The 24662-nt window shown below is 37.9% G+C and overlaps 1 long non-coding RNA gene across 2 annotated transcripts in view; it reads left to right on the forward strand.

Annotated features, from left to right (window-relative positions):
• Nucleotides 1-22786, forward strand: part of LOC311583442 — an 84626-nt gene extending 61840 nt beyond the window's left edge. For both annotated transcript variants that reach the window (XR_014774514.1, XR_014774515.1), the window contains exon 4: nt 22659-22786. This is a non-coding gene — a long non-coding RNA (uncharacterized lncRNA). The remainder of the gene's footprint in view (nt 1-22658) is intronic.
• The last annotated feature ends 1876 nt before the right edge of the window (nt 22787-24662 follow it).

Genomic DNA, 24662 nt, shown 5'->3' on the forward strand with positions numbered 1-24662 from the left:
CCAGCTCCTCTGGAGGCTCTCTGAAGTCAGTACCCCACCCCCACACCCACGTACACAGCCTGTTTAACCCTTCCTAACAAACTTCAGGAGTCAGAAAGTGTCATCCCAGGAAGAAAGTGTACTTACCTCAATCTTAAATTTCCAATACATAAAGCATGAGAATGTAATCTTCCTAAATGCACTAGTCTGAAAATTTAATTAAGAAGAACCAAGACACTAAAATAGCTTTGTACCAAATACAAGGAAAGTTGGACTTAAATACGAGAAGACTTATGTTTCCATAGTGATTGTTAAAATTATATTTATAAAAGAAACCAAGTGTAACCGTTTTAACAATTTGAGAAAGGCATACTCTAAGAGGTAAAATTAAAATTAGGGAAAATGAGACCATTTATAATGGGCCATTATGAGTCTGAATGACGATGATTATTGGTTCTGCTTAATAAAACTGTCATCTAACAAAAATAGATATTAAGCTAAACTGCATTGCATCATCATCCTATCAGGCTAGAACACTCAACACAAAGCTTTAAAAAAAATTAGTCCACAAGAAACAGACCAATATCAACCTTTTTTGCTTCCAAATAGCTTTAATTAATGGAGGAAACTACGTGAAGAATGGGAATTACATGTTATTGAATGCAGCTTTTCGTGAAAGCAAGTGACCAAGTGTTTTGCTATTTACAGTGTTAATAGTAATATAGCTTTACAGGGATACTTACCAAGCCAGCACTGGCCTTTCTTGAACTTCCCACCTACTGTCTAGCTTTTACTCCCTTATTGCAAATCTCTGTGCTCCATCAGGTCTCTAATATACCTGCTGAGGATCAAGCCACATAGTCTGTACCTTGTTCATCAGAAGTGGATTTTGTTTTGTTTTTCTTTTTGTTTTATATACTAGTTTTAGACTCACTACAAACTGAATTGCTCGTCATTGGTGAAGATCTATTACTGATAATGTATAGTTCGTTAATTTGAACACTTGCTTGGTGTATGTTCGGTCCATTATTCTAACTAGTTGTTGGGATTATATTATATGCAGGCTGGAGACTAGGTTGTAGGGGTGTGAGAAGGAGAACCATCTATTATGCATCTTGTAGTATGGTGAAAGGATTTTCTTCTTTGGAAGTACTATGTCAGTAATATAGCATTGTCTCTGGAACATAATAGATGCCTTTTGAGACAGCAACTCATGTAACCCATACTAAACTTGGGTTAACTATATATCTAAGGATGACACTGAACTTCTTACTCTCTTGCCTCCACCTCTTGAGGGCTGGAATTACAGATGTGAAGCATCATACTTGTTTTATACAACAGCTGGGATGGGATTCTGTGCTTCCTAAAGGTTAAGTATTCAGCATAATAACTGAGTTGCATCCCCAGGCTTTCCTAATGAAAATTTCGATCATCATCTATGTTGATCTAGTCACTGAAAAAAAAATAGAACTCATATAGAGTACAAAAACGAAAGTGAAGAGAAAATGAATGAATTGGAAAGCTGGTGTGTATAAGTTGCATCAGAGAGGAAGGAAGGAAAAAAAATAACACCAAAATATTTTAAAGGCTGTGAAAGTACAGAGAAAATGATCACAGAAGCGCTGACACATATAACCAACATATAACCAGAATAATGGTATAAATAATAGTGTTGAAAGAGGAGAGACATGTTGAAATGATGACAGAACAATTTATTCATCTGAAAGTGAGTCCTCCTCTCTCTAAGGTGCCATAAATAAAACAAAACAAATTATATTTAAGCTGGTCATTTTGTAGCAGGAAAGGCAGAATTTCAAGGACCAAGTGAAGCTTTTGGAGTCAAACAGAGATAAAAGCCTATCTAAAAGGGAACAATTAAGTTGATAGCAGACTTCATCACCATTAGAAAAGCTCAGAAGAGAGGGAAAGGTGAGCTCAAATCACAGTTAAATTTTAGAGAGTGAACATGGTAGAGTGGTACACCAGTGCCCTCCTTGTCCTCCGCATGCAAAAATTCTCATACCCTTACACGACACCACGTGTGCAAACACACACGTGTGAAGTTAAACATTTTAGAGAGTGTGAAACGAAAGCTTAACTGTGTGTAGTGATAGAGTTCCTTGCCTTCATTTCAAAGAAATAAGATGCATACTCCATTAGAAAACAGAGAAGAAAAGAATGTGGTCAAGGAAGAAACGGTGTGTAAAGCAACCAGGACATTGCATGGCTGAATCTGCCCCAAATTATCACAGCATGAGTGTAACTTGATGTATTTAGATAAAAACTATATCTGGAGATAGATAGAGATATGGCTTCATGGGAAAGAGTGCTTGTTTGAGTACTTAGCATGAGAACATGCATTCACATTCCAGGACTCAGTAGGGGTAGGTATCTGTGTAAAAATCATCAAATATGAATCCTTTTCATCAAATACTATAAAACTTGTGTTTAGGATTAGGAGTTCAAACTTTTTACCCCTCCCATCCTATAAAGACTTCCATGCAAATGGTTTAATCCCCCTACACACACACACACACACACACACACACACACACACACACACACACACATCTAGTAAAACTTTTGTGTACACAAAGGCCCCTGCTGTTTTCCAGAATGTGATGGCCTGTAGCAGTGAGTTTTTACTCCTGTGAACAAAGACCCCTTTCCCTTTCCTCTTTTGTTTCCTGTGAGTCAGTTCTTTTCTGACTAGCCAACTGAATAAGACTGAGAAGTCTGTGGGACACTAGCCAATAAGTCACTACCAGTTAGAATAAAAACCAGTTGAAATTCTTGTCTCCGTGTGTTAACTTGTCTGGCACACTTTCTTAATCAAGAGTTAAATTTCGGTCTCCTCTTATTTCTAGCACCTTTAACTCCATCACCATGGGGAGTTGAGAGAAGAAGATTTTTTTTTTAGAGTTTACTGGCCACCAGGCTAGCTCCAGGTTTAGTGGGAGATTCTCCCCCAAAGAGTTTGTAACACTTAAAGTGATATAGCAGGACGACAAATGTCTTCCTTTAGCTTCTGTAAATGCAGGTATACATACTCATACATGCATACATACACATACCCATGTACAATGGCGTGCACACGCACCACATGTGCAAACATACAGTCTCATACACACAGACTTAAAACTACAAATAAATTATAGACCATGCAATTTTTTTTCTTGAAGAGAATTGTAAAAATAAATCGCCAATGTGAGATTTTTGTTTTGCATCTTGAACTAATTTGGGAAACCATCAAGAGGCACTTGAACTAAAATTAAAGATGTAATCAGAATCAGTTCGTTTTCCCTCTATATCATCAATTTAGTAGCAATTTAAATACTCTTGTTATCAAAACATCATATTTCCCCAAAAATGATTTACTATTTTTTAATAGGGATTGTTTTTGCACTGTTTTAGCGCCAGTCAAAATTCCTTATCTGCTTTTGAACATGTAATAACTAAACCATTAGCTCTTTAAAAAGAATTAATGTCCTTCTTATAAAACTTCCATTGTCAAAGATGGAAATTTTCTAAAAAATTAATATTAGCATGTTTTGTAATTGTGTTGCCAAAGAGGAGTAGTCATGTGTGTGGAAGAGCAAAAGCAACCTGTTTATTATATACATCAGGAGATTTCTTGTGAGGTACAATTGGTAAACTACAGATCAATAATTCCCATTTATATTGCAGTGCACAGCTATACTTTAAAACTTCATATAGATTTTCCCGTTTTTTGTTTTCCTGCTTAGTAATACTGTGTTTCCTCCAGAAGGAAAATAAAAAACAACTTTTGAGAAATCCAGCAAGCCCTGAAGTATGGAGATAAACTTACTGTCTCTCTCTACCTCTCTGTCGATGTTTGGACTATTTTATAAGACGATTTGGAAACACTCGCAAGGCCATAGAGGCTTTCACACTTAATAGGCAGGACAAAGAAATGAACTGATAAGCATCTCAATTAAGCATTTAAATTAAGAAAATATTGCTTGAACGGCTGGGGAGAGGCTGAGAAAATACAACACTTGCCGTGGAAATAGAAGGACCAGAAATTGAATTCCCAGAAGACAACTAAAAGAGAAGTGGATGTGGCAGCCCACTGGTAATTCCATCTTCAGAGACCCAAGAGATGATTCCTAGAACAAGATAGCTAGGCAATGGCATTGTCAGTCAGCTCTCTGTTTGACAGAGAGACCCTGCATTAATTAAAAGAAGAAAGAGTATTGAGGAAGTTCCCAACTTCAGCACTGAGTCTCTACATGCACTTGCAAAAACATGTGCTCCCACAAACGTGAACACACATCCATTATCACACACGTGCACACACGTGCACACACGTGCACACACACACGCACACACACACATACACACACACACACACACACACACGAAAAGGAGAAAAAATAATGCTAACACAAGTGATAGCACTAGGTTGTCAAAACTACTAGGTGATGAGAAATTAGTGACCACAACCACAAGAAAACAGTTTCAAGTTCTCAAAGACAATAAATAAATAAACATAATCAAATCACTTTTTGTGAATTGCCAAAGAAATATAACTTTCTCCTTTCAACTAGACTTATTTTATGACTACATTTTCCTGTGAATAAAAAACGGATCCCAGCTGGGCAGGGGCTGTGTACCCCTTTAATCCGGGATCCTTTAGTGCAGTGCATTCTTGCCTACTTTATCAAGCAGCCCTCAAGTTGTGGATGCATGCCCAAATAGCAAGCACTGAAAGTATAAATTGTTCACAATGAAAAATGAAAGAATCTTCTTTTAGAGAGTTGCATGATAATGATATAGGTATTGAGATCACATCCAAATATTTTTGTAGCAATCTAGACATATTGACTGCTCTACTGTAACAAAGAAGAGACTCTGTGCTAAAGTAAAGGACCTGTAGGAACGGAACGACATTGTAGGAAAACCTGATGTATTCCAAATGAGTGGAGACCGCAGGTGAATCGAAAGAGAACTTGCTGAGAAATTCCCAACGATGCAGTCGTGACACTTATATCTCCTGAGTAACAAACAACCATCCAATTCAACTTAAATCCTGAGCACAGGAGGGAATTCATGCCCGGTACTACAAACCTAGGCAGCTCTCTGTTGCTGTTGTGGTCATAGACCTTAGAGAAGATCCTGCTACTGCCATTTTCTTAAGCCTTTAACAGTGTTCTAAAGACCTAGCCTTTTATCCACAGAAGCACGTGTCTCCTCCTAGCAAAGGAGCTTCTTTTGTAGCAGATATGGAGACTATTACTGAAATCCACAGCTGGTCAAACTGAAGAGAACACCGAATTGTGAGGTGCCCATCCCTGCTGCAGGATATTTGATTCCATTGTGGTATCACCTGTTTGGATTTGGAATGGTAAACACCTGTTTATAATTGTGGTATGGCTCAGCCTTTGATCCGATAGCTTTCTGTTTACTATGAACAAGTATGTGTAGTGTGGCTCAACCCTAGCACATACCACTAATACGAAATCTAAATAAAGGCAACCGTAGATCAAGAGGTGGAAACGTATCCAGCCTACATGGAGAGAACATGTAGGAGGGGCGTTGAGGAGGAAGCTACTTAAGACAATACGCCAAAGGAGGAAGGCTTTTTCCTTCAGGAACATGAGCTAAGTAGGAAGATCAGCTGGGTACTTTCTCTGCTTCTCTGAGCTACCAGGTTTTCACTCTTGTAACTGACTCGTAAGCCTTTCTTGGTAAAATTGAAAGTTTGCAACTTCCTTTCTTTATAACAACACATCCCCCAATTGACCCATCCACAGCACCACACCTAAGGCTTGTGACCAGCATGCAAAAGGTAACAAAAAGATTGTAAGACCCAGAGGACCAGGATATCTCCAGTGAGGTAGTTTCTTCCATGGATGACAGGGAACCTACCTCGACAATATAGTTGCTCAAACATGACCTGAAAAATGACACCACTAATTGACGTGCAACATGGATGGGGGAACTTTCCCAAGACCGCAATCTAGATGAAGAGCTCAAGGCAATTAATGGTTGCTGAGAGAAGAATGTTGAGTCTAGTCAAGTGTGCGGTCTTCCAATAGGTTATCTAAGCCCAAGCAGCCAGCCATAAACACAAGTACATATGAGCAATACTAAATGAACTCAGCAAGTTGTCCTTATATAGGTGTGTATGTGTATGTGTGTGTAGACTTGTGTATAATAACTAATGAAAAAGAGATCCTTAACAAAACATGCCCTGGCCATCAACTTCTCCCAGCATCCTTCAGTCTCTACCTGTTACAGGATTCTCCTAGCAGGAACACCCTGCCTCCTGTAATGAACTCTACAGCTTAGCTACTGGTCTGGGCTTCCCTCCCTACAGCTACTCTGGCCCCTATGTAAATTAGGCATTTTAGCTTCTCTAGTCTTTTGGCCAGGATCTTGCTTGGCTTATGTCACTGGTCTTGGCCAGTGGCTTCTCATGGCCTCTCCCTACCCCCATCTCTCTCTTCACATGACATGGCTCAGTGAGGCCATGTTAACTCTGGACTCTTCCACATGTTTAGGCCTCTGCCTGTTTTCTCCCTTAGATCTATAATAAAAACCTCAGTACCTTAGTAATGTCTTTTTATATCTTTTTTATTCAAAAGGAGAGATAATTAAGGAGAAGTGTTAGAAACATGCTCAAAAATGTGCAAGGATTTAGAAAAAGTTCACACACAGAAAGAGATTCCGTAGTGATACAAAAACTCCCCTCAAGTTGGTTTGCTCATTTTTGTTAATTAGCTAATTGCAGAGATGTGGTGGCGGATGTCTTTAATCGTAGTACTTGGGAGGCAGAGACAGGCAGACCTCTGTGAGTTTGAGGCCAGACTGGGCTACAAAGTGAGTTCCAGGACACCTCGGGTTATTATACAGAGAAATCTTGTCTCGAACCCATGCCCCATACGTACATTTATTTATATGTATATAAAGAAGAGATTTTAAAAATCACATTAACAATTTCTTTTTTTCTTTTCTCTTTTTTCTTTCTTTTTTTAATGTTTTGTGTGTATGGGTATTTTTCTTTTTTACTGGCATGCATGTCTGTGCACCATGTATGTGCCTGATGCCCAAGGAAGCCAGAGGACAGTTTTGGATCTACTGTGACTGGAGTTACAGTTAAAAGCATGTGAGTGCTTGGAATCAAATATGGGTCCTTTACAAGAGCAACCAGTGCTCTTACCCATTGAGTCATCTCTTTTGCCCCTTATTTCTATTTTTAAAGACGTATATTTATTTATTTAGATTAGTTAAAGTATGTCCTTTATTGAAGTTAGAATTTTGAACATATAGATCTACTTATGTTAATTTCAAATCTAAACTCTGCATTTGGAAAACTCTCACTTTTTTATTTAAAATGTTTTCTTAGTAATATGTTCAGTCAAACTCAGCAGTAGATCATTGTTTAGAGGTAATTTTTCAGTTTCATATTGAGTATTAAATATGGTCAGTTGAAACCCTATAGCATTCTCATTAAAATGGCAGTCCTTCTTAATGATTTTTAAGAAAATGTTTCACTTATTTCTCTAACTTCAGATTTAGTGTATTTTAAGCAGTAATCTTTCACATATGTACCAAATGCTGAATAGAGAGCATGATAGAGTATGGTGGACTCTAAAGAGTAGTTACACAGGGTGTTCACTGTACAGCCGTAAGGAACATTAAAAAAACAACCTGTATAGATTAAAGATAAAAGTATTTTATTATGTTTTTCAGAAGGCAGTGTCATGGATTGTTCAAAAAATATTTTATAGTGAATATTGGTTTGTGAACAAAAGAGTCTTCAAAATACATGCATTTTGTGTGTTGAATTGTGCCCCTCCAAAATTTATGTGTCAAAGCATGAACTTTCAATGTGATGATATTTGAAGATGAGGCTCTTATAACATCATTAGACTTAAATGTGGTTATGAAGGTGGGGCCACCAAGATGAGATAAGTGGCCTTAAAACAGAGACCCTGAAGAACCTGCCCACTCTTTTCAGCCTTATGCATACAAAGAGGTGCCCACACGAAGTGAGGGAAGCAGCCTCCCGAGAAGGGATAGTGGCCAAAAGAACACTCACCTTGCTTGAACCTTAATCTTGAGCTCCCAGCACTTAGAAATGATAAGAAATAAATTTATGCTATGTAAACCACTGGTCTTTGATACTTTTTTAATCCAGACTGATAACATGGAATAAGTATTGATAAGCAAGGGGATGATGCTGTGACACATACCTAAAAATGAAGAGGAAAGTTTGGAATTTGGTGCTGAAGACAAGGCTGGAAGAATTTTGGCATGTACACTAGACATGTTAGACTTGATTCTAGTGAAGCCTTGGGAGGAAAAGAAACTTTGTTGCTGAGTACTAAAGAGTTTGGTGGATGGGGGTTCCAGTGTTTTGCGATCGGGAGATTTTGAGAGGATGCAACTGGATATTAGAGGAAATATTTTAGCAATGTGTTATAGGAGCAGTGCAGTTCTTTCTAGCTGATTATTGTAAAAGATCAGAGGATAGAGATAACTGAAGGATGGTTTGTTTAAAAAAAAAAAAGGAACCAGAATATGAAGATTTGGTAAATTCTCATGTTATCATACTAAATAGTAGTACTAAAGAGAAGATGAAAATAGACAAAGAAGAGGAAGGAAAAGAAAGAAACAAACAAACAAGAAAGAAAGGCAAGAAAGAGAAGCAAAGAAGAATGAGAAGGAAGAACAAAAAGGAAGGGAAGAAAGAAGAACAAAGAAAAGGAAAGGAAGAGAGGGAGGGAGGGAAGAAGAAGAAAGAAAGGTAAATGGCTGCTACATTTGTGGTGAAAATAATGTTGTGTGGCTGAAGTATCTGATACAATATATGAAGAAACCATCTGACTCTCAAAACTCAAGGGAATAAAATGGAACCAAAGGAAGGCTGCCAGACACCTTGGATTTGAGGTGGCAGGCAGAGACGCTGGGCTGTGCATATCCATGACTTTTTAGGGGAAAGGAAGTGATCACAGTCACAGTTCTGAGATCCTCGGAGCCACGCTTGCTGTCACGGTCTGAATCATCTCCACTGGTTGTTAGAACAAGACCTCCCCCATAACCAGCAACTGTGACACAGATGGCAAGACTACAGAGGTAGCACAGCAGTGCTGAGTGTACATGGGGGCAGGGCATGCAGAAAATTCCATGAAAGAACTGTGACTCCATTCTGGTTCTTCCAATATGATGCTATTTGGAGATAGATCATTTTAGAATATTTTAGGTTCAATGAGATGAAGAAGATGGTGTCCTCATGTTTACAAGGAGAAATATAAGTGTTTTCTCCCCCTTCCTACTCTTCCTTTAAAAAAAATCATTGTCGCTTTTTCCTAAACACCCCCTCTCTCTGTCTTCCCCATAAAACAGCCATCTACAATCTAAGAAGACAACCCTCACCAGAACCCAGCCATGTTAACACTCTGACTTTGAATATCTAACCTCTAGTATTTGGAAACTGTTAATTCTCTTGCTTGAGTCACCTAGACTGTGATATTTTGTTTTGTGGAACACAGTTGCCTTCATAAAGTCACAGATAAGCCATAGGGCATTGTACTTGGCAAACCTTGTGAGTCTAATTGTTCAAGTGTCTGCTCATAGAAACACTGGGCATATTTTTGTAGAGTCAATGAAGAAAATTTAAAGACCAAATGATTATCAAGCACATCTACAGATTTTTAAATCATTTTATGTATATTATTATATATTATGGGTAGGCAATTCATTGTTACTAATAATCATGGGGCTAAATAAACCCGTTGAATAGAAATAAAAATCTTACTCAAGTATATTTGAGTGCCTTAATAATAAATTAGTGTTTTTTTAGAATTCTTTTACCCACTTACATTGGTAGTATCAAAGCATGCCTTATTTAAATGTAAATTTCATTCTTAATTTTAGTGTTCAGGCTCTAAACTCACCAATTACAGTTTCATGCTTAGTGCACAGAGTGTTCGATGGCTCTTTAGATTGATATTTGACAAAGATTTTTTTATGGTAAACCCTGCCCACCCCACCTGATAGTAGACTGAGAAGATGAGAGTGCAAATAATTAAGCTAAAAAGGTACAAGTAACATTTGTTCACAGAGCAGTGGCCAAAAAGGAGCAGGGGGCAAGATGAGGGTCTAACCCAAATGAGACCAAAGATGATGACTGCAGAGAACATTTAAAATGGGCTTTTCCAACATAACAGCATTCAAATTAAACAGGGAAGGGTATAGAAATGGTGGGTTAATTCCCAGAGTTACTCTGGATTTTGATATCCTCAACTACTAACACCTCATTTGTGTTTCAAAATTACACCGTACCTCCTCCTACCTTGGAATTTGCTACTTTATTTTGGTTCAATATTTTTATCTTTATTTTTCCTCTAGCTCATTAAATTGTCTGGGTGAGAAGCGCTTCCTCCAACACCTGCTGATTATCTCAACACCTCTATCCTAGATCAAATAGGCTGAACTTTGGCAATGCTTGCCTTGCCATTCCTCCCATAATCTCTCTTTTTTTTCCATTACTACAATACAAAACACATGTCTAGCAATGTTCTTTGCATTGTTTAAACTTCCTGTTAGTGCGTTTGTCTTCTGGGAGATCACTTAAGGTAGAGATTCATCAATGTCTTCCTTGGCACATAAATGGCTACTTTAGCACAAAATAGGGCTACTTTAACACTCTAAATGCATATAAGTGAAAATCACTATTTCATCATATCTGCAACTGAGTCGTCTGCCTGAGTCAGTCCAGGAGGCAGGAATAAAATAAAAGCTGTGAAGTATGAGGAAACTCATTGTTGGGTAATCCAATTCCAAAAGAAAATCCTGGAGAAACTGCTGCTCTTTGTAAGGTAAGGACATTCACCGGTACACTAGTACAGCTGAACTGTAGTAGAGTAACCAGCTAGGAAGAGATGATTGAATTAAGATGTTTATGGAACATCTAGGCATCAAGCATAATAGGGTAAACAGATAGGAACAGTAGCCAAGGAAGAGATGGAGAGGTGAGATCCATACTGAGGAAGTATCTACTCACACTTAAACACTGTCTAATTGCTGGCCACACTGTTATTCGGTATGGTAACATACTTAATAACACACAAATTGTATGAAGTAACTATAAAATTGTTAATATAAAGTATAGTATTGTTACTATATTTTATAAACTAGAAACACAGACACAGATCTTTCCATGTGTACTCAGTGTCATGTGATTCCTGAAAAAGGTAGGATTCAGGCTCAGATGGTACAGATGAAAAATGATATTCTATAAAAAGCTGGACTATCTGTCTTTGACATTGATTTTCTGTGTGACCTTAGTTATGTTAGTCAGCCCATCTGTACCATAGAATTCCTCATTTCTATAATGAGGACATCAGTAACACTGACCTCAGATTTGTGTTTGATGTGGAATAACACTCAGAGGCATTGTTTTAATTAAGCCGTGGATGGAGAGATTTCTTAGGTGAGTGTGGACAAATAAAACAAGGGCTGTCGAGATGCTTCTGTGGTTAAAGAACTTGTTGCTTGTGCACAAGTGCGAGGATCTGAGTTCATAGCCTCAGAACTCATGGAACTACTGAGAGCAGGCAAGAACTGTAACTGGCTAGGGAGACTAACTATATCAGCAAGTTTGGGTTTTGGCTTAGTGAGTTTGATCAATAAGTTAGAAAAGCAGAGATTATGAATGATTATGGGCACATGCATGCACACTCACATGATGGATACCTGCACATACACAAATGAGCAACCACACATGCCATATGCACAAGTAAAATGAGGAAAAAAACAATAACAATAAAATAAGAGAATCCATGAGCTTTTAAGAGGCAGAGACAATTTACTGCTCAAGGTAAACATCCCCCAAAAGAAAAGTGAAGCTCCCAGACCTGGATTTTGGGCACATTTAGACACCCTGTCCAAGGTAGGAGGCAGCAGCATTCTACCATGTTCTAAGAAGCCATTAGATTTTCTTAAGAAAATAAAATGGAAGTGAAGATGTGAAGTGTGAAGCTTGGTAGGTCGTCCAAGGTTGGGATCCATCATAAGCAAATGAAAAGATTCTGCTGAGAAGTTGAGAGGTAAAACTTGGAGTAGTTCCCTAAGTGTTCTGCCTCAGCGTGTCAGAGGTATGATTTGAATCTGCAGACAGATTCCACAAGCTTGTGAAGCACTGCTTCTCCTCTTCTCATCTTTATGATTTCTATTGGCTTCAGATACTCTATCTGTGAATAGTTCTGCCAGGAGATGCCCTGGGCTGACGCACAGCTCAAGTGTTTTTCTAAATGTTGGACACTCCCAGTTCTACACAGGCCTCCAGATTTTCTGGTTTGATTGTTGTTGTCATTCTTGTTTTTAGGGAAGCCTCACAACTATTTCCAGACCAGCCTTGAACTTGTTATAATGCCATGGTTGAGCTCTTTCTTCATCTTCCTGTCTTCACCCACTTAGTGGTGGAATTGCAGATGTGTACCACCAAGCCTGGTGTTGTGCAGTGATGTAGATCTAAGCCAGAGCTACAAGCATACACTGTAGCAACTGAGCTAGGGACCTAGCTTTGGTTTTTTTGTACTTAACTTAAAAAGAACTAAAGATTTTGCTGTTTAATCATCGGCATGTCCCTCTGAAATATCAAGTGTGAAGCATGCATTTCTGACACTTTGCTTAAAGGAGAAAGGATAATGAAGGAAGAACTTACCAAAATATTGTTTTCACTTTTTAAAAATTATTATGTTCTATAACTAGTTAACAGCCAAATCTGCAAAGATATTTTTTTTAAAAGTCAATGGTGTTAAAAAATTAAGGATTAAACAATACAAATTGGTTGTTGGAATTAAACTATACCAAATTTTCTGAGTATGTGTTGTATCTGCCTCTAAAGATAATGATAACTTAGAAGAAAGTATGATCTTAGAATAGCTTCCTGGGTAGAAAAAATGAGGGGCATTTAGACCTTAGAGGGCAGAAAACCTGCAGGAAGCTTGAAAGTCTTACCAGGGTTGAGGCTCTAAAGATGATCAATACTATGAATGATGACATGAGACACATAAAAGATCAATAGCCTCTAAAACTTAATAGTCTGACTTAGAATTAGCTCAGTCCTAATTAAAATTGCAATTACCAACAATCAAAATTGATTGAATATTAATGTTGTTTAAGTGAATAGATAAGAAAATGAATAGACATCTGTCTTGACTGTTTTCCTTCTGTACTTTTGGCATGTTCTTTTAAAATATTCTATCCTAATTATGTATAGATTCAAAAGGTACATTCTTGTGTAAAAATGAGTACTTTTTCTGCATATATTCCACATTAATGGTAGATCTATTAAGTATCAAGTTATCCAGCATGGGGAATGGTTAAATGATTCGTTTGGGTGGATTTGATTGTTGAGGTAAATATAGTACACGAAAATTAAACTTAAACTAAATTCAAAATTCAAGTTTTCACAGCCTACACTTTACTCTCTAGCTCAAAAGGTAACTTTGGGCGTACTTCAGATTGTCTGGGGAACGTTTAAAAATACCATTTACTGAATCCCACCCAAGGCAATTATATTGGAATCTCTGTAGGTGGAGGCTGAGTATTTCTCAGGATCTCCCTAGTGATTCCAGGGAGCACAGTCTGAAAACCTCTAAGTGGGGAAGCGACAGTGCTAAGGATGGGGGAATGGTGACCATAGCTACTGCGTTCATTTGCTTCTTTCTCGGCGTTATGAAACATTCTAGGAGACACAGAAAAATAGTACAAAGTGCTCATTCTCCAGATGCTGAGGCTGTAGTATGGCGTGAAAGGCTGGGTGAAACATAGTCTTAAATGATATAGGGTAAGGGGGTGATGATAAGACTCAATAGATAAAGGCATTTGCCACCAAGGAAAGCATCCATTGTGGAAAGGCAGATTTGACTTGTTCAAGTTGTCTTCTCCTCACTGTATACGCTGTGACACACCACAGACAACAATAAGTAAGTAAGTATGTAAATAGATGTTAAAATAAAATGTGGACTCTGAAGAAAGTAGGCTAGACAAATATATTTGGCTAAGTGAGTGAAATGTTAAAAGCAATTGAGAATTCTTACTAAAAGTCATTGAGGGTTTTGGAACAGAAACAGTTAATTTTACAAAACGAAACTAAGTGGGCTTGGGAAGAAATCTTCACATTTTAGTTTATGCTAAATGAAAGATTAATGTGAAAATGAGAATTCAGAGTTGGTAGCAGACACTAAAATAGAGCTGAAGCCAAATCCAGAAAATGTTTAAGTGCAAACTCTATGGTGACACGTCTGCTGCATTAGTATAATTTTTAACAACTGAAGTGAGATACTTAGTGACCAACAGCACAGGGAGGCTTTCCTTTTGTAAGATATATAATCGCTTTGAGTTTTAAGAGCATGTTGCAGGCTGGGGGGGGGATGGGGAGGGTCCTTCTGCCTGTAGCTCTATCATAGCACGTGACAGCTAGGAGCTTGCAGGTGGAAGGAATTTCACGCTATCACGAGGGATGCCAGAGAGCCTGGATAGGGCCAACTTGAAACCTTTAAAATAACCTACTTTTAAAGACTAATCAGAATTCTATTAGAAATGTCTCATTGTCTTCTGAGGGCATGTTTGGGTTTACTCACGAATCTCCCACTATCCTCCTCCTGCAGGTTTCTCCTCTCTCAGGTCCACACTATTGCCCAAAACCTTCAACCTGGAGAGCCAGCTTCCAACATATGAACCTCTTGGGGTCATGGATTTAAACCAAATCAAGACAGGAGGCTGGTTCTCAGATGAAAGGGCTGGGAAAGTGTGTGGTGAGAAGCATTTGGATGTGTGGAGTTTTAGGTGCTGGTGTCAAATAGATGTCAGCGTGGTATGAGGTAATGCTTTGGGAAACGACTTGGCAGAGACAGAAGCGGAGCTTTACCAGAAAGGATAAGGAAATGGGGCAAGCCGATGCTTAAGAAAGGTGCATGTTCCTGAACCAAACAGAATGATAGAGTTTGAAAGACATATCTAGGAAGACTGGCCTTAAGGTGGAGTTCATCAATAACGTCTAGGCTCAAAGGGAGGGTTGCAATTGATTCTGAGAGCAGACCCTCAGATTGATACCGTAAGAGCTTCTAACAGAAACATTTAGGGACAGGATGCCAAACTGAAAGTGCTCTAGGGGTGAACATGGACAGTGGGAGGTGACTAATATTTAATGGAACACGAACTTTAAAAATAAATGAGCATCTCAGGGCACTCTGGAGATGTGGCCTGCTGGACAAAGTTGCTTGCTGGCCAGCCTGAGGGGCCCGAGTGCAGAACCTGGAATCTACATCGTGACGGGAAAAAACCAACCCTTAAAAGTTCTCTTCTAACCTCTGCAAGAGATCCTAAATATACAAATAGAACAACAAAAAACAAAACAAAACAACACAACAACAAAAAACTCACCACCATCAACAACAAAAACAAATGTAAAAAGATGTTAAGCATGACTAGAAAATAGCGAGAAATCAATTGAAGCAATGTGCTTTTTATAATGTGGGAAAGAAAATGAACCGTTTCTTCTTTGCAAAGGAGATTCTGGGGAGAATTGTTTTTTGTTTGTTTGTTTTGTTGTTTTGTTTTGCTTTTGGTTTGGCATTCATTTTCTTAATTTGTTTATTGTTTTGTAATAAAGGAAAATTAGAAGGGTATTGAAAAATTAGCTCCTCAGCCTTTCCTTAGGAGCCTGAAGTATCCCCCAAGAAGTACGGCTTTCCTCAGCTTTGAAGTGCAACCAGGGCTGAGTGTGACAAGCCATTCACATTAAAAGAAATTAAGACTAATGCCTCATGTGACTATTGTAAGAAAGTCATCAAACGAGAAACAAAATTAACTATTTCATACATGTCAATTAAAAACATCACAAATATATTACAAACCAAAAATACAAAATGTAAACTATAAAGTGCTCGAACATCAACCACCAGGCTAATATATTTACAGATTCAATTAATAGATATATAATCTGTAATAACTGAAACGCCAGAGAATACACATTGCAAACACAATGAAAGTGAAATAATAATCTTTAGTTTTAAAAACTTTCAAGCCTCAGGTAGAAAGCTCCAATAAATCAAATGTGTTGTAGATTTTCTAGGTGTTCAAAGATACTATTTGCCTCTGCCCTGGACACAGAAAACCTTCAGAGGAAGTCATAAGCCACTTTTGTGCATTTTACCCTCTCCACATAGTCTCTTCTTATTTGGTAATTTCAATATGTTTTATTGCCCCTTTTCCTCCTTTCAGCAACTGCCAATTTTTTAAAAAGCGAATTCGACACATAGTTTCTATTCCAATTTTGTGGAGATATCAGAGAGCTTTTTTATATCTCATTTTCACTTTCACTTTGTGTGCAGGAAGACTGCTGGGTGACGTTGCCACTCTGACTGTCTTAAATACCAGACTGGAATAATATGTCCACCCTAGGTCTCTGTATCTCCAGGGTGCTTGCTTAGCATGCCACACAGTGACCTCCTTAGACTTGCACGCTTTGTCAGCGTCTTGAATAATTATTTCATTGATTTCAATACTATCGGTAGAACAACTTCACATATTCGGAAGAAGTTTACCGACACTTTGCACTTAGACTTTGTGTCACAGTTGAATACTGAAAAGACCACAAGCTTTTATCGGAATCACTACATTTCATTCTTAACAATATTGTAATGTTTATATTCAGAAAGTAATGAATGGCATTCTTACTAAGTAGATTTTGCATGTCAGGTACTATACATACAGTAGTTGAGATTTTTTTTTTAATGCTCTGTGGTAATTCTGTAATTTAATTAGTATGTCTGTATTGCAAATTAATAAAACTGTTGAGGTTATAAAGTTGTTCATTAAGGAAGCAATTCTCTTGCCATTTAGTTTGTTTGTTCTCGGCACTAAACTGAGATGCCAGATGGTCACAGGAAAGCTTGTTAATATTGTTTAAATAGTGATTTTATTATTTGAAATGTTTCTGAGGTTTAAGAAATTTTAATTACCATGTTGTATTGCATTTTATTTGAAAGGAATAACTTTTTGAGCACTTTAATTCTGTAATGTGCCTTCGGTGTGCATGATGGACAGATATACATTGTTAAAAGCAGTTCTATTTCATGTTCTGTGTTTATTTGTGTGTGTGTGTGTGTGTGTGTGTGTGTGTGTGTGCATGTGAAGGTATATGTATATAGCCACAGAACACACATGGAAGTCAAAGGGAAACAATGGGGGTCAATTCTCTCCTTTGACCCTTGGGTCCTAGCAAGCCAGCTCCTGCCCTCACCTGCCGATCCATCATGCTGGTCCAGCAATTCTATTTCTGTATGTCCAATTTGAGTTATCTAATATCATTAGATAGGTGCTGAAAACTGTGAAAATCCTTTTTCAGTGTCCAGTTTTATTTTCATACTTTTAAATTTAACTGATTGATGTGTCTGGATGCCTTTATTTTCTCACATTCCTGTATGTATATATCAAGGCACATGTATACATAAATGGCCAGAGTTTACAATTTTCATTGGAGGATTTAGTCTGCCAGAAATTAGGTAGATCCTCCTCCCCATGTCCAAAGATAATTTATTATTTTAAATATATGTAATACGCAGCTTCTCTCACCAGCATGTCATGAAAGCTGCTTCCCTCCTTTTGGATATTTTTAGCTGCTAACATACTTTCATTCATTTATTGAGTATATATTGCCTTTTGGTAATTCTTTAAGTGTTATAAGGATTAAATAGTTTTTATTTAACATTCATAATCAACTTAGTTGCAAACCTCAAGACCAGAATGTTTCCTGAGGCAATCTTTGTAAATTTAGTGAATAATTGCTGTTTGAAAAAAAAAGTAGTAAATGTAATAGAAAAAGCAATATATCTATACTACCAAATCACATGAGGACTTTGTAATAATATGGATAATAATATTTAAATATATGCAACAATTATGGAAGTGTTTATAGACTTGATTTTTCCTGATGTTAGGGAGATGATTGATAGATAGATAGATAGATAGATAGATAGATAGATAGATAGATGATACATAACTATCTTAGTGTTAGTGTGTGTCTTTGCATGTGATGTGTGTTGATGTTTATTTATATGTGTGTGTTACTATGTGTGAGTACCATGGCACACATGTAGAGCTAGGAGGACATTGGCTGTTGTGATGTGTGTGTATGTTTATTTATATGTTGGTTACTATGTGTGAGCATCATGGCACACATGTAGAGGTAGGAAGACATTGGGTGTTGATCTTCATTTCCCACATTGAGCCAGGGTCCTTTGTTGTTTTCTTCTGCCTATACCAGGCAAGCTAAACCACCAGCTTCTGAGGAATCTGTTGTCTCCCCCTTTTATCATAATGTAGGAGCATTATGATTACAGACCCACACTGCTGTTCCTGGCTTCACACAGGTTTAAAGACCCAAATTCAGGTTTGCAAGTGTGCACGGCAAACACTTTACCCACTAAGTTCTCTCTTAAACATCCGGGAGTGAGTTTAAGAAAAGAAAAATATAATAACTTAATTTTGATTAGCCTATTACTAGTTTTTAAAATCCATTCTACTTTGCCTTCTTATTACCGATGATATTGTGAGCCATTGAGTTGCTGCTATTTCAGCTCCTGGTTTCTGCGGAGGATCCCCAGTGTTCAGAGAATTATAATTTGATCATAAAGACTTGGTCTTTGTATATTAATCAGTGAGAGGGACAGACTAAAACAATCTGAATCTCTTCATCCTGTGAAATTTTGGTTTGTTATCCACCACTAACATACAGGAAATCATCACCCCTCTTTTTAAGGAATCAATAAAGACAATTGAGTTATTTATTACAAAATTTTAAGGAATATATTAGGCAAAAAGATGTACCAAGCTGTGATTGTTAGATTCAGAAGCTACCAAAGTTAATAGCAAAGAGCTGAAAGGTTTTCTAAATTACAGTCTTCAGTGTGTTTTTCATTCTGAGTGGGCAGTGAGCAGCCACTGACCACTTCTAGTTCCTGGGCTACATTCTGAGTATCATTCAGATCCACTGTATATCTCTTCTGTAAGAGAATCACCAGCATTCAGAATGCACACCAAGCAAGTTGCCATGTTTACGTATGTACTATCTCTGGCCTTCTACCCAGCTGATGGAACTGGAGCCACAGTGTGGCGAGGAGGCACCTCTGAACTTAGTAATCCTGCTTTAAAACTCGAACTGGGAACATTGTTTCTGTTGCTGCTGTTGTTGGTTTGCCTCTGGACTTAGATTTAGTAGGTGAAGACCAGGGTTTTCTACAGGAGGCCAAAGTAGATCAGTCATCAGAAGCTCAGAGCCACTTGTGAAGGCTGCGTTGGGTCAGGACAGAAAGCAGAAGATGTGCTGTAGAGCTGAGTCATATTAATAGGGGATCAGTAAAGATTAAAGAACTGCTGAGGCTGCAGAGGTGCGCGAGGCTGCCATCACCCTGTAATTACCCCGACTCCACTAGCCCTTAGCCGCAGGCGTGAGCCAGCATTTTCTTTGACGGTTGTAAGATATAGATCCCAGGCTCCTTTCAATGTACATATATATTCTGGCTGGCGTAAATGGGCCTCTAAATTATTAAGAAACTTAGCTTAACCAAGACTTAGTCCCACGCTTTTTACATTTTATCAAATAAGCTTATTCTAGTACTAACAGATGCCACTGGAAAAGACAAATTTGCACACTTCAGCAGTGGTATTTTAAACCAAAAGGGTCTGATGGAGTGGAACAATCTCTATGCTTCTAAAAACCTCTTATCTACATATCTAGTTTCCTGTTTCTTCGTTCCCGATCTTCTCCCCTCAAAGATTGATTACGACATTTTCCGTAATTCATTATAGTCTACTTTTACTCAAGACAATGCCTTAAAATTTACACCACATTACCCCAATAATGGATGTGCTCTCATAATTCACCTGTCCTCTGTATGTCCACTGATTTGTGAAACTCTTTAGAACCGATCCTCGCTCTTTAATGGACCAGACAGGTGCTTTTAACGGTAGGAACCCGGACACACATCATGTGACCAATGGCTTCTGGAATTACCCCAGGAGCCAAAGGTGCAAGAGGGAGATTGTGTATATTGTGATTCAAAACACATGAGTATTGCCTTGAAGGTTGCTTTTCTTTTGAAATGTTAGGTGTTCCTTTTGTTTTTAACTTTTTGGCTCCAGCAAAACAGCACATTTTCTTTGTGGGCAAAAAGTATCTTTTAGCAAAAAAAGCCAAAACATAGTTTCATTTAAAAATTTTTCTCCAATATTCCTGAAATTTAAAGACTACTAAATTAAATGTTTCCAGCCACGTGCTAACAATATGAGCCTTCAATTGAAAGGAGCTCAGCATAATCTTACTGAACCAGCAGGTCACAGGACTAAGAGAAAATGTGTTGAATCACAGGGAAGAGTGGATGTTGGATGGATCTGTGAAATATTTTCTGTTGTAGTATCAGCTGACTGATGGCTGTGATTCTCAGAAGGACTCCAACATTATGCCTTCTAAAAGCTGGAGATTAATGTAACCATGGTGAACCACACAGCGACATTCTGGCAAAGAAAAAGGGTCAGAGCTGGCAAGACATGGCAGGGGTCAAAATAAAAGGTTAGGCTCTGTGCCTGGGGACCCATCTGTCAGATAAAACTATGATAAGGCAATTAATGTATTTGTTTATGTTTCTCTTGACACACCATACATTCTATAGAAATGATCAATTTAAACAGTCGCAGCTGCTTTCTAGAAATTAGACTATATAAAGGGAAAATGTTCAAGATAAAAATAAGAGTTTATTAAATGGTAGTTTATACAGCCAAATTAAGTTAACTTGGAGAAAATTTAGTCATCTGTACTAAAGAATTAAAGCTTTTAAATACAACTCATTCATAATGTAGAAATTATATTAGGGACCTTCGAAGCGGATGTTTATGGTGCAAAACAATTGGTGTAACATCTTAAAATTTCATCATGCTTTACATTCATGAAACTATGTTCTAAGTTTGCAATAAAATACATCCCAAGGAATGTATGAGAAAACTAAAATTCATACCCATAAGCTATGCATCCTGCATTTTCTTCAAATGTTTTGTTCACAATGTTGTCATTATTAAGGCTTTCATTTTCACTCTCAGTAATTCTGATTTCTCTCATTGTATTTATTATTTATTTAGTTTTCTCACGACATCTGCTTTACAATCTGTTTAAACTAGAACATGTTCAGATTTATTCCTCAGATATATTCATCAGTGATTTTATATATATATATATATATATATTTCTTAGAGATAAAATAAATTATTATATGCTTTTAAAATGTGCTGTTATTTTACAGGCATAAAATAAATAAATAAATAAATAAACAAATAAATTTCCTGGAATTATGAATTTTTTTTCCAGGCCCAAATTTTAGAAAAAAAAAACTGATTCTCTCATTACTTTACACTGTGGAGGGGTTCGAAAAATGCTCTTAGACAAAGCCGGGCATGGTGGTGCATGCCTTTAATCCCAGCACTCGGGAGGCAGAGGCAGGCGGATCGCTGTGAGTTCGAGGCCAGCCTGGTCTACAAAGGGAGTCCAGGACAGCCAGGGCTACACAGAGAAACCCTGTCTCAAAAAAAAAAAAAAGCTCTCAGTTACGTTTCAATACATTAAACTTACAGTAATGCTAGCATTTGAAGAGAGGAAACCGGAAGCATGATATGCTATGCAGAAGGAAGGGTCAAATCCTTTAATTTCCCAGGAAAAGCCAGACAGGAGTATCCTGTCCTCACACTGCGTTGTCTGACAGAGTGATGGTGTTAGCATTCACTCTGCCGACAGAAATGAGCGCTTGAAAAACAGAGCTCACTGTGCTCAATAGATTTATTTTCTTTTTGTTGGGGCAGGATTTACCCTATTATCAGTTCCTTCCATCCATTAGAAAGGTTGTTGGTTAAGTTTTAAATAAATGGTTTTCCTCATCAGGACAACTTCCCAGCTCAAAGCATGTCATAGTCTTGTGTTTTCTTCCATCTCTCGGTGAAATGTGGTCTCAAGGGAGCCACAGGGACGTTGGGGTGGGAAGCTGAGGAAGTAAAGGTCAGTAGAGACTCAGGATACAGACTTTCTTGTATGGTTTCTTCTGTCGCCTAATTCATGACTTATAAATTATGCTTGCGGTCCAACTACAATTAACTGCTATTTAAAATTGAATCCACTCCTCTCTTCATTTCCTGACCCAGAGGTTTATATTGTTGCTTTAATTTTATTTTATTTTCAGTCTTCTGAACTAGCTGTTTCCTATCTCTTTACCTTTATTTGCCTGGATGTAGTTGAAAATACGCCAGGGCAAAACAAAACTCTTAGTCACCATTCTGCATGACTCTTCAAAATTCCCAGACGCACTGTGTAACATTATCAAGCTGTAGGCAAGTGAGCTAACTGGTCACTCCTTCTTTACCATAGATTAAAAGTAAATAACCTCAACAGAAAGCTGGGATCTCACCCTTTTTTCACAGATCATTAAAAGATAGCACAAGCAAATGGTAAGATAATTTTTAATTTCTCTACAGTCGGAATTGTCCATTATAAACGACCAATGTCACAGCACATATTCAGTCTTTACATGGGAAGAAAATAAACAGTGGTGTTTATTTTGTTTTAAAATGATTTAACTTATGTTTTCACTTTTCTACAGAAGTGTGAGAGAGTAGTTTTGTTGGATGTCCACTTATTTCGATTCAGCCATTTGAAGCCATGAGAATTCTGATGGGGTTCTTGGTCTGCCCTTTGCTCTGGGACAGTGCAAACCTGCATCCTTGTTCATCACAGGTATGTTTTTATGAGTTCTTCTCTAATGAACCAGCTAGGAATACTAAATTACAAAACTGCTTTTCTTATTTTTAAGCTAAATACATAAAAGGTCACTTGGGAAAAAATAATTACTCATTGCCCATTCTTCCAGTCTACGATAATAGTACCTATGTGTATTTTCATTATTTTAACAAAAATTAAAATTCTCAGCATAAACTGTATTATGTAAAGAAAGTATCCACACCCAGATTTGTTTCTTCTTTTGAAGAAATTGTTATTTCTTTCAGAAAACTCATCTCCAACTGATTAGAGTATGCCCTGCCCTCATCAAATATTCTTTTTCAATTGCTTCAAATGCTCCTGGATCTCATATGTCTTAGGCACCAGTTTTATGGCCAGATCTTTGAATTTATTTCTCCTATAGTCTATGTTTATAGGTATTTAAAAAAAATCATTGAGGAGCATTTGTCCAATATTAGGTAAGCGATAGTTTATCTTCATTTCCAGATGTGGAAACCCTGGTCCTGAGGGTAAATCATTCTTAAATTGTGAGCTTATCTTATTTTAGTAACAGAAACACTATGCATCTACTTATTGCTCAAAGGTCTAGGGACCAAAATGAAAGTTGGGAAGTTTGTGTGACAGTTAAGAGAAATAAACAAGCAGGTATATGGGGGGAATGAGAAAAGGGAAAGCAAAGAGATTTGTCCAAGAACAAACCCAAGGATCTGAAGATGAAGTGTGACAGTAAAATACAGGTAAGTTGTGACACTGAGTGGCTCAGTTTCATTTCCTCTTGCTGTGGTAAAATATCCTGTGAAAGTTTCTTTAAGGATAGAGGCTGTCTGTTTTCCAGCTCAGAGTTCAAGCACAGTCCCTCACTTGTAGGGACGTCCAGGAAGCAGGAACTTATAAGAGTTGAACACATCATGTTTAAATTCAGAAAAGAACGTGAGTGCATGTGGTTCTTTTTGTTGTTGTTTGCTTGCTTTTTTTTTTTTCCTCTCCTCGATGCAGCTTTAGCTGTCCTGGACTCTGGACTGGCTTTGTAGACCAGGTGACCAGACTGGCCTCCAACTCGCAGCTATCCACCTTCCTCTGATCCCCTGAGTGCTGGGGTTACATGTGCCACCACACAACTTTGTGTTAAGCCCGCTTTCTCCAAGATCCACTGCCTAAGCTCAGTGCCACCCACAGATGGTGAGTCTCTACATGTTAGTTAACACAATCGAGACACTCCCCCACAGGTACACCCAGCGGCCAGTCTCCCAGGTGATTCAACATTTCTGTCCGGTTGATTTGAACAATCGCTCTAAGAAAACTTGCAGAAGCCTTATGGTGATGGCAGAGGGGAAAAGACGTCTGAGAAACAATGCATAAACTGGATTCTGGAACTTTATCTTAATTTGCATAATTCCGAAGTAATATTCACAGTATAGAGTTAATTTTCAAGAGAGAAGAGGGTGTTGTTCATGTTGTTACACTTCACTATAGCAATGGCTTAGCATGTAAGGAAGACATTATTAAACAGTGGCTTGAAAGGTGGACATTGTAGACAACTAGGAGCCCCGAATCCCTGCTTCCTCCTGCCTGCTATGTGTGTAATCTTGGCAGGAATCTCAGGGCTACTTCCTACTAGTACACAAGAGCTTGCTGTGTGCATCACTCTAGTGGCATGCCTAGTGACAATCCAGCAGTGGAACACACACATAGCCAAGATGATTCAGACCATCACAATGAACAATTATAAATGAGGCAAGTCAGGGCTTTATTCCTCCTGTGTTAATTCAGCAGTAAACTGCCAGAGGTCAACAATATCCCTAATCTTTACAAACTTTCCTTCTTTATTTTCTCTGGGAAAGATACAAACAAATACAATGACAGGTCT

This window comes from Acomys minous (assembly GCF_964271855.1).
Source record: "Acomys minous genome assembly, chromosome: 14".
NCBI classification, from domain to species: domain Eukaryota; kingdom Metazoa; phylum Chordata; class Mammalia; order Rodentia; family Muridae; genus Acomys; species Acomys minous.